This window comes from Lathyrus oleraceus, chromosome 3 (assembly GCF_024323335.1).
Source record: "Lathyrus oleraceus cultivar Zhongwan6 chromosome 3, CAAS_Psat_ZW6_1.0, whole genome shotgun sequence".
Classification (NCBI taxonomy): domain Eukaryota; kingdom Viridiplantae; phylum Streptophyta; class Magnoliopsida; order Fabales; family Fabaceae; genus Lathyrus; species Lathyrus oleraceus.
In genome coordinates this window covers 276617776-276633073 of record NC_066581.1, presented here as the reverse complement: position 1 = coordinate 276633073, position 15298 = coordinate 276617776, and positions in this window count along the sequence as shown.

The following is a 15298-nucleotide window of genomic DNA, read 5'->3' as shown; positions in this document are numbered from 1 at the left end:
ATAAAAAATAAAAAAAGAAAAGGAAAAGGTAAGGACAACGAAACTCAGTTCTCAACAAAACTCAGTTCTCGTGACCTCACGCACGAAATCTCTCTTCCCTCAAACGCTCTCTCAATCCCTCTTCTCTCGACTCACAAACTCACCCACGACACCCTCTTTCAATCGATCGCATTCCTCTTAATCGCTTCTGAATTGTACCAAACAAAATCAAGGCTGAAGCAAAAAGAGAGCTCACCTCCGGCGGTGAAGACGGCAATGATGAAGCTCAAACCTCCCTCCTTCGCCTCTTCCAAAATAGGTTGGTTTTTTGATTTTTTAGATTTAGGGTTTTTCTGTTTTCTCTGTTTTTCAATCCGCCCCTCTGATTAGGGTTTTTCCTCTTTTTTATACTCACAGCTAGGGCTTTGATTTGATACTCAAAAGCTCAAAGAAGCAAATTCCAGAAGTGCTTTTTTGGTGCTCAGAACCGAGTTGTCTTTTTTTGATGCTACAATTCGAAAATGGTAATCTATACTTAGCTTTCTTCTTTGCTTTTGTCCCAATTCCAACTTGGGAATTTCCTTGAAATCTTAACGCTTTGACTGATTTATGTGTTTTTTGTTACTGCAGTAAAAATGAAAACATGAGGAGCTCAAACACGGTTCTTTTCACGTGGCCTTGGCTTGGAAATTTTCATGGTTTGCTCGAGCTTGATTTGAAGGTGATAATGTGAATGATGCCCGGATGCCAAATTGTTAATGCCTTTCAATTAACATAGTTTTCTTTTTGAGAACATCACTAGAAGATTTTCCACTGTCAGCAGAAGTGGAGCGGCAATCAGTACTTTCCTTAGAAGTGCTCATCACACAATTTTCTTGGGAAGTACGACATTGGGGCTTAAACAATGACTGCAACACCTCAAGTGCGGCTTTTATTTTGGAAGAATTATATGGCTTAGTCTGAGAACAAGATTCAGGATCCTCAACCTCAAGACCAGAGTGACCAAGCAAAAGATCACAAGACTGATCAGATAAAGAACTGTCCAATGTGGCTTTGGGAAACACTGAAGACATGCTAAGTCGAGTTTGGCAGTTTGTGGCAGGGCACTGGTTGTCCTCACCAGTTAGATGCACTGGTTATAGAAAACACGACCACAGACTGAAACAACAGCATCTTCAGGAGCATCATTACAGATACCACAGAGAGCCAAGGAAGCCTCTAAACATAGCAGTTGTGGTGAGGTATTTTCTCTCCATATTCGATCCCTGTTTTATTAATTTTCCTCTCATGTATCCTTATTGCTCTATGTATTTCGAGCAGAGACTCATGATGTAGAAAGCCAATATTTTTCACATGGTAGTAAGTCTTACTATTTCCTTTGAACTTTTTCTTAGGTTCCTGAGGGGTCTCACCTTTCAATATGCACAAATTTATTGAAAAGAGGTCAACTGATTTGAAGTTGCTTGAGTGCCTATGCCCTGGTGAGAAATTAGCAGCATTTCCCTCCTTTTTCTCTTGGCGGGTCTGTAGTGCTTCACCGGTACTGTTGGCGGCGGAGATGAGAATGGACGGCAAACCCTAACAGAGCACGCGACAACGAACAGAGAAGCGAGTCCGTCGGTAAGACGGTAGGTCAAACATTAATGCATTTTCCTTAAACTTGTTCTGTTTCCGCAGGTTCGGTGGTTTCATGCAGAGTAGCCCCTGGTCATAGTCAAAATCGTACTCTCACACCAAGCTTCCTAACAACATCACCAACTGCGGAAATTTGAACTTACAATGGGACTCGACCTTTCTACGGCATTTGTACTATGGCTAATGGTATTGGAATCATTATCCATTTTCTTTAAATTATCATGCACGCAGGATTTAGAAGTTGAGTGTGATTTTGTTAAGGAATGTTGCAGGGTGATGACTGGATGTAAGTGTAAGGCTTGTCATGGTAAGTTCAAGACCAAATCCAACTGCATTCTTTTGTCCATTTGGTTCAAGAAGCATCGAATGTCGACGGCTTGAAACTTTGCCTCCTTGTATATTGACAGATACTGTCCTGTGACTCTTTCGCTGTTGATGATATTGTTGCAAGCTAAAGATGACATTGAGGGATCAGCCGCATCTGACCGGGGAAAAGCAATAGATGGCCTTTCTGTCTTCTTCAAGATTAGATGAATTAACCACATGTTTTCCTTCTTCAGCTGCATGGTAACTCTTCTTTAGTTGAGCACTAGTAGCTTGTGCAGCTGCCATTATTTGATAGTTACGACTGCTCTGCATAATTGAATGATTCTCCAGCTTTTGAACCAGGGTGCTGTTGCTTAGTACGAGCCATTGCAATTTGAATTGAATAGGGATTGATTACTTTCTGGTAATGGAAACTTCCAAGCTTGTCTTGCCTAATCACTTAAAGCATGGTTTTAAACAAAAATGTAACATGGTTTTGAATTTTCTTATTGTGCTTTGCAGGACTCTGTCGAATGAAAGCATTCGCAAGACGGTGATGCTTCTCAACAAACCTTGTAAATGTAACAGCATCATCCGACTTTCACTGTAAGTCTCCAAAAATTTTCCACTTATTATTTTTGGTCTTTGTCCAAAAAAATGGAAAAATAATATTAAGTGTACATAGAAACCCAACTTAAAGACAGTGAATTATCAAATCCAGATTCACTTTATTTTCCCATTTTCCATTCTCTATCCCTCATGAGTCTCACTAATCTATCAATTATGTTTATCTGTCTTATATGTAGAAAATGGTGTGAATCCGGACTCCAAATTATTAGTGAGTTGTTGAAGAAAAGACGACATAGAAATCAGACAGCTCAAATTGTAACAACAGTAGGACTATATGAGAAGTCAATTATGAGGCGATCCATTATCATAGTAATCGATTTTGCTCCCTGTAGGTTATTCAAGGCAGTAGCAGCATAGTCACAACAACGATGTCAAACCTCACTTTCCTTATAACAGGAAAATCCCCTCCAAATAATGCCTAGCATGTCCAGCAGCATATAACATCCTGTTTTCATTGAATTGTACCAATCTCTTGCCGAGAAAAGGTTTGTGACAGGCAGGGCAGTTTCCAGCACCCTCTTCCAATTTTCATGATTATCCCTGTTATGACGAGCTGTGGCATTATCCGATTTGATGGAAAAATTTGTTGTGTTAATTTCATCTGTTGTTGATACTTGCAGGACGTACGTCATGCCGGGTTGAATTCCAGCCGAGGTTACTAGCATTGCAAAGTCTGTTGTAGGAATTTGGGGAAGCAACTATAACGCTTTTTCATGCTATTTTGGACGTGTCGGTAATGCGGACGGATTCAACAACTAGAAGCCGACATATCACCCCCATAAGATGCATCAACAACGATGGAATGACACAACAGTAGATGTATGGGAATAGCAGTGCCATTTCGCCACAGTTGTACCACCTTTTTTATTAATTTCACAAGAATACCGTACTTTGCAATATCATTTATTTTTCTTTTCAAGAACGGATAATCCCTTGTAACAATACAATTGCATTTTTCTCACAGAAGGATTGTAATAGGTGTATCAGTTTTCATTTATGGCACTTGTAGCACTGCTTTGAATTCCGTCATGAAAAATAAAGAACCCTGTTTATGCTTGCAAACTCAATACGAGGCTGCCGCGAAATCTCTGACTGTCATTTTTATCACATTAGAATCTGGTGTTAATTGTGAAGCATGTTGCTATTCTACAGGAAGTCCTTTCACGAGAAATTTCTCAAGCACATGGCATGACAGGAAATAAATATTTGTGCTATCACGTGCAATGTAAAATCTTTCTCCAATTCCCTCCTTATCAACGAATGTAAAGGGACTATTTGCGAGTGGCAACAGCGGCAAGCCAAAGAGTGTATCAAGCTGCATGGAATCTTGCAAATCACGTAACAATACTCAAGAGTCAAAATCAATGCATCCCTGTCCATAAATTCACGCTTCCTTCTGATTAACAAAGTCTTTAATAGCTTAGGTTTTAGAAAATGCAAAGATGAACATATTTCCATAAACTTTTCTAAAAGTGACTCCTTTGGCTCTTCAAGGAAAATGACCATAGACAGGAGTAACAACGTTTTCAGGGAGGTACAAGTTCTAGTCTGACCGCTTTCTTCCATCCCCTTCAAAATCTTCGAGTGGATGTGGAGGCAAACTAGCAATCCGACAAATGTTAGGAGAAACTAACCATCACCCTCCATCTCTTGACTATTAAGTAGGTGGATAGATTCATGACCAGATGAAATGGTCATGAGGAGGAAAGAAAATGCATGATCGCTGGAGAAGTTTCAGGGTCAAAATCAGGGTATGACAGTTGCCCCTATTTAAGTATCTTCAACTAGATCATATGAAGCAGGACATTCTTCATATGATCATAGTGGGAGATGGTTAAATACTAAAAAGACCCGGATTTTGATCCTGAATCCCTACGACATGATGTGATATGATATGATATGATATGCATGGATGCATGATTTTTTTTTTTTTTTTTTGTAATTTTTTATCTGATAGGGATATGGTGGACCCTTGACAGGAGATGCTAATAGATAGACCAATCTGTGGGGGATGCTGGTGGTCCACAGGAAGACAGACAAATGGTGAGAAAGAACTTGCTGGGGAAGACAGTCCTGCTGGAGAATCAGACACACACTGGGGAGTATTCAAAGTGAGATTTAATAAACGACACTTAGAATACAAGGGATTTCGGTAGTAAGTTCACACATGACTTACCGAAACCGAATGAAGGAAAAGATGCTACAACAGGTTCATATATGACCTGACAACGCTGGGGAATAATCAAGGAGAAAACTCTTCAAAACAGGTTCATGTATGACCTGACACCGGAATAAGGGTTCAACAACAGGTTCATACATGACCTGAATGGTATTGAACAGACAGAGAAAAAAAAAAATCTTCAGAGCAGGTTCAAGTATGACCTGACACCGGAATAAGGGTTCAACAACAGGTTCATACATGACCTGAATAGTATTGAACAACAATTGGAAAAACTCTTCAGAGCAGGTTCAAGTATGACCTGTCCCCGGAATAAAAGCTCAACGACAGGTTCAAACATGACCTGAATAGTATTGAACAAAAATTGGAAAAACTCTTCAGAGCAAGTTCAAGTATGACCTGACCCCGGAATAAAAGCTCAACGACAGGTTCAAACATGACCTGAATAGTATTGAACAAAAATTGGAAAAACTCTTCAGAGCAAGTTCAAGTATGACCTGACCCCGGAATAAAAGGTTCAACAACAGGTTCATACATGACCTGAATGGTATTGAACAGACAGAGAAAAAAAAAAAAAAATCTTCAGAGCAGGTTCAAGTATGACCTGACACCGGAATAAGGGTTCAACAACAGGTTCATACATGACCTGAATAGGATTGAACAAAGAATCTTCAGAGCAGGTTCAAGTATGACCGGACCCCGGAATAAAAAGGTTCAACAACAGGTTCATACATGACCTGAATAGGATTGAACAAAGAATCTTCAGAGCAGGTTCAAGTATGACCGGACCCCAGAATAAAAAGGTTCAACAACAGGTTCATACATGACCTGAATAGGATTGAACAAAGAATCTTCAGAGCAGGTTCAAGTATGACCTGACACCGGAATAAAAAGGTTCAACAACAGGTTCATACATGACCTGAATAGGATTGAACAAAGAATCTTCAGAGCAGGTTCAAGTATGACCTGACACCGGAATAAAAAGGTTCAACAACAGGTTCATACATGACCTGAATAGGATTGAACAAAGAATCTTCAGAGCAGGTTCAAGTATGACCGGACCCCGGAATAAAAACAATTGGACTCTGACCGTAAGCAATGGACTACAACCAGCTTTTAACGGATTTTGCCAACAACAATTGGACTTGAAAATGACTGCGAAAACCGGATGTTGGTTTAAGGATACCAAAGACAAACTGGAATTAGAGGTCCAAGGACATGAGGTCGACAACAAGACCTAGGTCAATGCACAATGAGCACGAAAATACCTTTCGGCTATGCATGATTTGAATGCACGATATATGAATGATCATGATTATGAGAATGCTGACACTTGGCAGACTGGGAGTTTGTAGAGGCTTTTTATGGAAGCTCATGATTCCTCAACACCGAGAACTCAACCAAATATTTGTGATAGATGTTGTCAAAGGAGAATTCTATCCAGCTTGATAGCCACAACTTAGCCAATGAGATCCTTTTTAAGGATCAACGAATCGTGCTAGCATAGTTTTCGGGCATTCGTCTTAAACTCAATAGTTGTTGACGTATGGCAGAATTTGTTTGAGCAGTTTGAAAGCACGAAGAAAGAAGTTCTGCCCCTCTGTGGCTCATCTTGCCCCAGTTTGTTGGGACTTTGGAGATGTTCACTTTGAAAGTGAGTTTGGAAACAACTTGCCATAAGACTACCTCGAGATGGCTTGCCCCAAGTGTTTGAAACTTGCAGTGGTCCGCACTTGACTAACCAAATGTTGGAATGGCAGACTCTTGGTTGTCTGTCTTTTGGATAGTTGGACTTATTGAGCTCTGAGGTGGCTTGCCCCAAGTGTTTGTAACTTGCAGTAGTCTGAACTTGACTAACCAAATGTTGGAATGGCAGACTCTTGGTTGTCTGTCTTTTGGATAGTTGGACTCATTGAGCTCTGAGGTGGCTTGCCCCAGCCTAAGTCTTGAAGCAAATTACTCATGGCTAACTGAACCTTGGAGTGATTGGACTTACTGAGCTCTGAGGTGGCTTGCCCCTGTCTGATTTTTGAAGCAGATTACCCTTGGCTAGATGACCCTTAGGGTGACTAGCTCGAATTAACTGATGCTCAAAGTGATTTGCCCTTGACTAGACTTCTTTCACTCCATCTAGTTCCTCAACTGTGTATTGAATTTCTTTGATGCTGAGTGTTGACTCGCAAATAAGATTGTTCATTCAAAAATGGTAATTTTAATTCAATGCTTATGCAAAAATTTGAAATCAAAATTTATTGATATGAACGGGTGAAATACAGTGAACGAGTCGTTGATAAGAACACAATGGTGATCAAGTCATTCACAGTACGCAAGTTGGTGCCATCAAATGATTAACAAAAATCGTTTGGAGTCAAGTTAACACAACCTTGTTATAGTATGCTTTCAAAATAAACCCTGCCTCAATTAGGTCTTTTAAGGGTTGTAACGTGGTCTGGTTCACGGTTTTTGAAACAAAAGGATATAAGGCTCAAAATTTATTTTTACCCACCCCTTCTTCTTGATGATCTCCAGTTCCTATATTCAGTTAATTCAATACACGCATTCGACTTCCAAGAGGGTTCGAAGGTGTGATGAGGATTCAAGACGGATTTTCTTGAAATGGCAGTCACCTTATTTTGTTTTTGTCGAGGATTTTGGTGACCTCTTTTGATTGATTTTCTTTATCCCTAATTTTGCCTGGACCGCTTCTTTGAAGCTTTCGGTCCATCGGGATGCCCTAACTTTTGCCTAAGTCATTTTGTGGTTTTTGACTTAGCGGGCTTTTTTTTTTAAGGTATTGACTGCCACATTACTGGTGGATAAGGATCAACCAACACTAATTTTAGCTTTTCTCAACTTCTTCGACATTTCAACATGTGCGCGAAGGATAACATGTGGTTGAACCTAATTGGAGGATGTATATATGGACGATTTTTTGAAAGATCGAATGCACGATCAAACTATCTGAACACAACTACCCTGCCCCAGGTTAAGATTAAGGGTTTTAGATCCTAAATAAACACCAACTTCTAGGCTCAAAGTGGTTGACTAGGGATTAACTCCTTATCTCTTCAGTGTTTGGGGATTTGAAACAATGCCTTACATCATCGACAAGGTTTTACTCAAAAGCATACCACAACAATTTCAGGTGTTTCGTTTTCATCATCCTCCCTCCAATCTTTGTTAACACAATAGTTTGATAAACAAAAGTGAATGAGAGGAGAATTTTTGTTTTTTTAACATAAATGAAAAACGAGTGAATACGAATGGATCAATTCAAAAGATGCATAAACATTTCATTAATCTTACCAATTCAAATAAAACAACAATGTTTAAAAGCAAATAACAACCAACATGCAAAGAAACTACAAAAGAAGTGTTGAAACAACCAAATGATCGCCAATTTTAGGGAATTGACTTCTTCAAACTTGAAGGTTGGGATCAATAAGCTTTTTGACATTGGCATGATGATCTTCAAATTCTTTTCCTTCAATCTCATCATTGAACGCCACCCTCTTGGATCCACTACTCACTTCTCCTTTTCTTTCATTGGTATGGGTCGTGACATTGGAAATCCAAGACGGTATCTCAATGCTCTTACCAGGAAACAATGATAGCTCACTAGCCACATCCCTGACATCTTCCTTGTGGTACAAAACCTTGAGGGGTCTCAAGGGTCCTTTCCCTTTCTCATTATCTGGCCCAGAAATCAAGGTATATGTACTTGAGCCTTCCTCCTTGAGTGTTGGTAACCCTATGTTAATCAATCCTTGCAGCTTGAGCTTAAAACTCTTGCATTCCTCGATGGAGTGCCCCATTGTTCCAGTATGGTATTCGCACTTGATCTTCGGGTGATCTTCTTCAAAGACTAAACTCTTCTTATTAATCAGTCCTCGTACCAAGGCTTTTAGCGCACATCAAGAATCTAGGTCATGTCCCAATGCCCCTTTATGGAATTCACACGTTGCATTTGGATTGTACCATGGTAGGTATGGTGACACGGGCGTGAGAGCTCGAGGGGTCACCAAAGCATTCTGGATCAGTAGCGGGTAGAGCTTGCTATATGGCACCGGAATCGAGTCATTGTGATCCTTGTTCCTCTTGTTCTGATTTTTATTCTGAACCTGGCTTTGGTGACTTTGAGGAGGAATAGCCAGAGGATGTTGCTGATGACGTCTTGAGGGAGGTCCATATACTGGTAAATGAGGAGTTGCCACATAGCATTTCCCTTGACTTGGGGTAACACCAGATGGATGTGGCGTAGTAGCTCTCTTTGTTGCAGCAGCGTATATCGGGTGACCCTCTTTTCTCAACAAAACTTGCAGGGTTTCCAAGACCCATCTCATTTGGCTCTTCAAAAGATTAAGTTCCTCCTTCAGTGCTTCTTGGCTTTTCCTTAGCTCGTCCATCATCTCCTGGGACATGGTTCTTTGTTCTAAACGCGTGTTGAGAATCACTTTGCTTCACGGACAAAAGAGGGATGAGTTTTTTTTTGGTATTTTGTCTGGAAAATGACATGCATTATGATGCGATGCAAATGCAATGGAATGCGAATGAATGCAATGCAAGCCATGCACATTTGTTTTTTTCTTTTCATACACGGGTTCAAAAGTCTGAGGTACTGATGAATCTGATTGTTTTCCAAGAATAGGTTCTCACCGGGTATGATCTAGGGTTTGGTTATAAAGGATCCCCAGAGTCATTGATTCACAAGAATGTTTGACGCTTACGGGAAATACTTTCCGGTCGTCAACTCCATCAAGGGAATCTATTCTGGGTGAGGTTCTCGTACCGACCCTTACGAAGTATTCACCTCGGGAGTCCGTACTACGCAACCATCGACTGGGTTCTAGACAGGGTACTCAGAGTCATGGATTCAAAAGACTGTTTGACGCTTACGGAAAATACTTTCCTGTCATCAACTCCATCTAGGGAATCTATTCTGAGCGAGGTTCTCGTATCGATCCTTACGAGGTATCCACCTCGGGAATCCATACTACGCAACCATCATTTCTAGTTGGCCAAAGGTTTAATGTTCTAAAAGGTCCTTAGAGTCATGGACCCCTTTGAAACATCGGCGCTTACGAGGTATACACCTCGGGCGACAATATTTGCAAAAGGATCTACTCTAAGTGAGGTTCTCGTACCGACCCTTACGAAGTATTCACCTCGGGAGTCCGTACTACTCAACCATCGTCCTATCTTATGTTTTTTCACTCTAGACTCGGGTGTAGAGTCTTTCCCACATGGTTTGCAATCAAATACCCAAGTATCAACAATCGCAATAGAACCAATATACAACATATATCAATATAACAATAAAGATATTAAAAGCAATAAATAAGGGAAAAGCCATAAAATTAAACAAACAAAGGCACACAAACGTCCTAACTAGGCTTGACTCGCTTAAGGATTTATCTTCCCCAGCAGAGTCGCCATCTGTCGCACCTCGAAAAAATGGGGATACGACTTCAAAGCAAAGCGCGATCGCACGCTCGCAATGATGGACTGAACAGAGTCGCCACCGAACTTTATTTATTCCCAAAAATGGGAAAGGGAAAATATCGATAAAACCCAGGACAAAAGAAAGGATAAGATATGGTCATCGCAACCAATATCAGGGTTCGGGAGTCGATTACGCAAGGGGAAGGTATTAGCACCCCTCACGTCCGTTGTACTCAACGGGAACCATTAGGTCAGTTGTGTGCGTTAATGTTAGTTAAAATATTAGGCTTTTCAGATTATTAAGTGGGAAAGAAAGAGTAAAAGAGAGGAAAATGTTTTTGGATTTTTTTAACGAAGGACTAAACCTAAGTTTTTTATTAATGGGCCTGACAAGATTTACAAATCCTGCTCCTACGTATCTCAAAAGAGAAATCAAGGCTTACGTAGTTCTGGGTAGAAAATGTTTGTTTGTTGGTCGATTTTAGCGAAAGTCATACTGTATTAATCGATGAAAACATTATTTTACCCAAAACAGATGAGGAGTGAACGCATACCACACATCGAACGGATTTATAAATCTACATTCGGAAAAGCGTCATTTATCTCTACTCAACAATCGTGGCCGAAACATTGTTTTGTATCATCTTAAGACAATATACCTTTCATTTATGAAAAAAAAATTTGATTAATCGCACGGCGGCGAGAAAAGAATTTGATTGGTTGGATGTATTTTGAGTGATGGCGAGAACTTGGATGAGCGAGATATACATCTCGAATCCTAGCCTCAGGAGTGCATGGTATACACCATGTTCCATTTCCATCTTTATTAAAAAAGTTAAGATAGGAATTAAGTATTTTTGGAATTTGATTGAGAAAGGGTTTGAAGAAATCTCATAGACAATTTTAGGCAATGGCGAGAGTTAAGATTGGCGAGGCATACGTCTCGAATCTTAACCTCAGGAGTGCATGGTATACACCATGTTCCATTTCCACCTTTATTGAGAAAAGTGTTTAAATAAGAATTAGGTGTTTTGAGTTTTGTTGTGAAAATAACTTAACCTAGATCAAGTATTGATGGACGTTTAAGAGAAATTTGAATGAGTGTTTGAGAAGACAAAGTGGATGATTTGGATGATGGCGAGAGCTAGGATTGACGAGATATACATCTCGAATCCTAGTCCCAGGAGTGCGTGGTATACACCACGTTCCATTTCCATCTTTATTGAAAAAGTCTTGAATATGAATTAATATTTTTTTGAGTTTTTATTATGAAAAATGGCTTGACGTTGGATCAAGCATTTGATGAAAGTTTGAAAGAGATGGGATGGAATAAGATGGAGAAATGAGTTGATTTGTTTATTGAGAAAATACCCGACGTTGGATCGAGTCATATTTTTTTGTATTTTTTCTGAAATTGTTGATTTTATTCTTGTGTTAGTAGCTAACTAAACAATCAAAGAAATAAAACAGTACAAGATTATTACACATCGGGGAAGTGGGGTACATCTTGTTAAATGGGGATTAAAAAATCGTAAAATAATTAAATCGGGCCCAAACAACAAATAATGCAATGCATGAGTGTAAGTGCAAGAGAACCGGCTCATTGTAAGAAAGCCCAAGAGTAAGCTATGTGAGGTCGACGGCGATGCTTAAAAAGCAATCGACTTACAAGGGTGTGAAAAATGGGCTCGATATTAAATCGAGAAAAGAAATGATTTTTATAGTTTAAAAATGGTTTTGCATGCATGATGGATTTAATAAAAAACATGGACATAAGAAATATTAAAAGAAACAAAATGCTAAAAGACAATAAAACACTAAAAAATAAAATGCTGAAAGAAAATGAAATACTAAAAGAAAAAGAAATACTAAAAAGGTGCTACATACGAGTATCGAACCCACTCCTCTTGAGACTATGAAACTACCCTCTCTCCACTAGGCTATTTATCATTAGTTGTTATTTACAAGGCTAATGGGCTTTATAAATCAAAAAAAGATTGGAACAAAAAAATTAAAGAAAATAAAAACCAAAATAATAATAATAATAAAAAAAAATTGGATTATCCCCAAAAAAACCCAGCCGCCTGGCTGTTGGGTTTTAGAGGTTAGGAATGGAGAATACAAAAAAACATTTAACTAAGACTAATACCAATAAACCATAGTTAATGGCCATTGAGAACTCTAAACGTTCTGGGGTTTAAAATTCTGCTAAATAAAAAGCAAATAAATAGTAATAAAATAAAAAATAAAAAAAGAAAAGGAAAAGGTAAGGACAACGAAACTCAGTTCTCAACAAAACTTAGTTCTCGTGACCTCACGCACGAAATCTCTCTTCCCTCAAACGCTCTCTCAATCCCTCTTCTCTCGACTCACAAACTCACCCACGACACCCTCTTTCAATCGATCGCATTCCTCTTAATCGCTTCTGAATCGTACCAAACAAAATCAAGGCTGAAGCAAAAAGAGAGCTCACCTCCGGCGGTGAAGACGGCAATGATGAAGCTCAAACCTCCCTCCTTCGCCTCTTCCAAAATAGGTTGGTTTTTTGATTTTTTAGATTTAGGGTTTTTCTGTTTTCTCTGTTTTTCAATCCGCCCCTCTGATTAGGGTTTTTCCTCTTTTTTATACTCACAGCTAGGGCTTTGATTTGATACTCAAAAGCTCAAAGAAGCAAATTCCAGAAGTGCTTTTTTGGTGCTCAGAACCGAGTTGTCTTTTTTTGATGCTACAATTCGAAAATGGTAATCTATACTTAGCTTTCTTCTTTGCTTTTGTCCCAATTCCAACTTGGGAATTTCCTTGAAATCTTAACGCTTTGACTGATTTATGTGTTTTTTGTTACTGCAGTAAAAATGAAAACATGAGGAGCTCAAACACGGTTCTTTTCACGTGGCCTTGGCTTGGAAATTTTCATGGTTTGCTCGAGCTTGATTTGAAGGTGATAATGTGAATGATGCCCGGATGCCAAATTGTTAATGCCTTTCAATTAACATAGTTTTCTTTTTGAGAACATCACTAGAAGATTTTCCACTGTCAGCAGAAGTGGAGCGGCAATCAGTACTTTCCTTAGAAGTGCTCATCACACAATTTTCTTGGGAAGTACGACATTGGGGCTTAAACAATGACTGCAACACCTCAAGTGCGGCTTTTGTTTTGGAAGAATTATATGGCTTAGTCTGAGAACAAGATTCAGGATCCTCAACCTCAAGACCAGAGTGACCAAGCAAAAGATCACAAGACTGATCAGATAAAGAACTGTCCAATGTGGCTTTGGGAAACACTGAAGACATGCTAAGTCGAGTTTGGCAGTTTGTGGCAGGGCACTGGTTGTCCTCACCAGTTAGATGCACTGGTTATAGAAAACATGACCACAGACTGAAACAACAGCATCTTCAGGAGCATCATTACAGATACCACAGAGAGCCAAGGAAGCCTCTAAACATAGCAGTTGTGGTGAGGTATTTTCTCTCCATATTCGATCCCTGTTTTATTAATTTTCCTCTCATGTATCCTTATTGCTCTATGTATTTCGAGCAGAGACTCATGATGTAGAAAGCCAATATTTTTCACATGGTAGTAAGTCTTACTATTTCCTTTGAACTTTTTCTTAGGTTCCTGAGGGGTCTCACCTTTCAATATGCACAAATTTATTGAAAAGAGGTCAACTGATTTGAAGTTGCTTGAGTGCCTATGCCCTGGTGAGAAATTAGCAGCATTTCCCTCCTTTTTCTCTTGGCGGGTCTGTAGTGCTTCACCGGTACTGTTGGCGGCGGAGATGAGAATGGACGCCAAACCCTAACAGAGCACGCGACAACGAACAGAGAAGCGAGTCCGTCGGTAAGACGGCAGGTCAAACATTAATGCATTTTCCTTAAACTTGTTCTGTTTCCGCAGGTTCGGTGGTTTCATGCAGAGTAGCCCCTGGTCATAGTCAAAATCGTACTCTCACACCAAGCTTCCTAACAACATCACCAACTGCGGAAATTTGAACTTACAATGGGACTCGACCTTTCTACGGCATTTGTACTATGGCTAATGGTATTGGAATCATTATCCATTTTCTTTAAATTATCATGCACGCAGGATTTAGAAGTTGAGTGTGATTTTGTTAAGGAATGTTGCAGGGTGATGACTGGATGTAAGTGTAAGGCTTGTCATGGTAAGTTCAAGACCAAATCCAACTGCATTCTTTTGTCCATTTGGTTCAAGAAGCATCGAATGTCGACGGCTTGAAACTTTGCCTCCTTGTATATTGACAGATACTGTCCTGTGACTCTTTCGCTGTTGATGATATTGTTGCAAGCTAAAGATGACATTGAGGGATCAGCCGCATCTGACCGGGGAAAAGCAATAGATGGCCTTTCTGTCTTCTTCAAGATTAGATGAATTAACCACATGTTTTCCTTCTTCAGCTGCATGGTAACTCTTCTTTAGTTGAGCACTAGTAGCTTGTGCAGCTGCCATTATTTGATAGTTACGACTGCTCTGCATAATTGAATGATTCTCCAGCTTTTGAACCAGGGTGCTGTTGCTTAGTACGAGCCATTGCAATTTGAATTGAATAGGGATTGATTACTTTCTGGTAATGGAAACTTCCAAGCTTGTCTTGCCTAATCACTTAAAGCATGGTTTTAAACAAAAATGTAACATGGTTTTGAATTTTCTTATTGTGCTTTGCAGGACTCTGTCGAATGAAAGCATTCGCAAGACGGTGATGCTTCTCAACAAACCTTGTAAATGTAACAGCATCATCCGACTTTCACTGTAAGTCTCCAAAAATTTTCCACTTATTATTTTTGGTCTTTGTCCAAAAAAATGGAAAAATAATATTAAGTGTACATAGAAACCCAACTTAAAGACAGTGAATTATCAAATCCAGATTCACTTTATTTTCCCATTTTCCATTCTCTATCCCTCATGAGTCTCACTAATCTATCAATTATGTTTATCTGTCTTATATGTAGAAAATGGTGTGAATCCGGACTCCAAATTATTAGTGAGTTGTTGAAGAAAAGACGGCATAGAAATCAGACAGCTCAAATTGTAACAACAGTAGGACTATATGAGAAGTCAATTATGAGGCGATCCATTATCATAGTAATCGATTTTGCTCCCTGTAGGTTATTC